The sequence below is a fragment of the Balaenoptera ricei genome, chromosome 5 (assembly GCF_028023285.1).
Source record: "Balaenoptera ricei isolate mBalRic1 chromosome 5, mBalRic1.hap2, whole genome shotgun sequence".
Taxonomy (NCBI): domain Eukaryota; kingdom Metazoa; phylum Chordata; class Mammalia; order Artiodactyla; family Balaenopteridae; genus Balaenoptera; species Balaenoptera ricei.
Genome location: NC_082643.1, coordinates 112149727 through 112151873, shown reverse-complemented (window position 1 = coordinate 112151873; position 2147 = coordinate 112149727). Strand labels below are relative to the sequence as shown.

General features: G+C 44.7%; 1 non-coding gene across 1 annotated transcript; it reads left to right on the top strand.

Annotated features, from left to right (window-relative positions):
• The first annotated feature begins 226 nt into the window (after nucleotides 1-226).
• LOC132366785 (small nucleolar RNA SNORA70) lies at nucleotides 227-361 on the top strand. The gene has a single exon (XR_009503513.1). It is a non-coding gene; the product is annotated as a small nucleolar RNA SNORA70 (small nucleolar RNA).
• The last annotated feature ends 1786 nt before the right edge of the window (nucleotides 362-2147 follow it).

Genomic DNA, 2147 nt, shown 5'->3' with positions numbered 1-2147 from the left:
GCAGTCCCCCATTATCATGCAGATACTTATTTTGGTATAAAGTACAAAGGCCTTTGTGATCCCACTCTGTCTAGCTTTATAGCATCACTGCTTGCTGGTCAGCAACACTTACCCAAAGGTTTTCCCATGTTAAACTATTTGAGGGTCCCTTTGGCTGCTTCCTAGGCCTGAAACAGTCTCCATCCCCATCCCCACCATTCACCTAAAGAATTCTTGCTCTCTTTTTTTGCAGCCAGTTAAGCCGAAGGTGCTCTTTTCCCCATGGGGGCCTGGTGTGCAACGGTTATGAACAGCAGCCTCCTCGGTAGTGCATGCAGCCTGTTGCCTGTGCGGGTTGCCCTAAGGGACCTTGGGGAGAGCCCTTTCCAGTGGACCTTCATGACTGTCATGCTGTCCCCAGTCTAGGCTCCAGACAGGTATGCGCGGTGCCTTTGGAAAGCCCCAGGGCACAGTGGCCAGGGTCCACACTGGCCAAGTCATAATGTTCATCCATACCAAGCTTTGAATAAAGGAGCATGTGATTGAGGCCCTCGGCAGGGCCAAGTTCAAGTTCCCTGGCCGCCAGAAGATCGGCATCTCCAAGAAGTGGGGATTTACTAAGTTTAATGCGGGTGAATTTGAAAACATGGTGGCAGAAAAGCGGTTCATCCCGGATGGCTGTGGGATCAAATACATCCCTAATCGTGGCCCCTGGACCAATGGCGGGCCCTGCACTCACGAGAGCCTTGGCGCTGTCCTCTCCTTACTCACGCCCACCCATAAATCCTACTTTCCTGTCCAAAAAAAAAAGCATTCTTGCTCTTTCAAGACCTAACCCATGCGTCAATTTCCGAAACACCATTTCCTGCCAAGCTTAGATTCTCTGTCTTCTATGCTCCAGTAATTGCTTTTACGTGTCACTGCTATACCACTTATCCAGTTGTTGATAATTGTATGTTTATCTACCTCCTCTGCTAGATGATGAACCAAGGATGAACTCAATTCACAGGTTCCCAGTAAATATTTTTAAATGAATAAATGAGTGACAGAAGTTACAACAACAACAAAACCCACTTGGACTACCAATTTTGTTAATCTACATAATGGATAAAGCAACCCACACAGCTAGTTCCTAGCATTCTAGGTAATTCTTAAAGGAAAATGTGTTACGACCTCTTTCAAATCTAAATTAAGAATATGTTTTATATGAAATAGGGGGCAATGTCATCTAAGAGGTGGCCAGAGAGGATTAAAAGTTTATAGAAAGTAGAGAGAATTTGAGCTACCCCTATGGAGAATAGGAGCAAACAGCAGAAAACACATCGTGATGGGAGGTTCAGGCCAAAGACAACTGAAAACCATGATTTTGTTTGGGACTATCTGCACCTTTGTGCACCGCACGTGGTGCTGTCATCCATTTAAACATCAAATATTTACCTACTGAAAATCTTCTTTCTCTCAATGTGTGTTTCCTAGCTTTTCATTGCCCCTTTATATATTAGGAAGCTAGATCAAGTCCAGGAATTCTCAAACTCCATCATTCATCAGAATCAACTGGAGTTTCTGAAAAAAGCACATTGCTGGGCCCCACCCCCTGAGTTTCTGATTCAGTAGGTCTGAGGTAGGACTTGAGAATTTATGTTTCTCACAGCCTCCTCATTGGTGATAATGCATTTGGTCCAGGGTCCACTCTTTGAGAAACACTGCTGGTCTAGTCTATCTTAATGGAATGTTTGTGGCATTCATATACTGATGGCAACCTTCCTTTTATTGTGAATCTCTCTGGGGAATTTTCTTTCATCATCACTGTTAATTAAAACTCTGAGCTCACCCTTGGGCAACTCTCTCAAGTGGAAACTGCTAATTCTCCAACAGCCCTCACATACCTTAAGGATGGGGAGAAAGTTGAGCATGCACATTGCCCCTCCATTGCTGGTTCCAGACAATTAATTCTCCACCCGTATTCTACAAAGCCCTACTTCTTTGAGGCTCATATTATTTGGTTATTACCACACTTTTCCCTTCCTCGGCAATCATCTCCTGGCCTCCCAGTCATTCTCCCTCATTCACTGAAGACTTTGGCCTCTGGCTTATGCTAATTTTCTTCACCCTAAGTGCTGCCATCACAGGTGACTTAAACATCAACATGGGCAATGCAAACAACACCT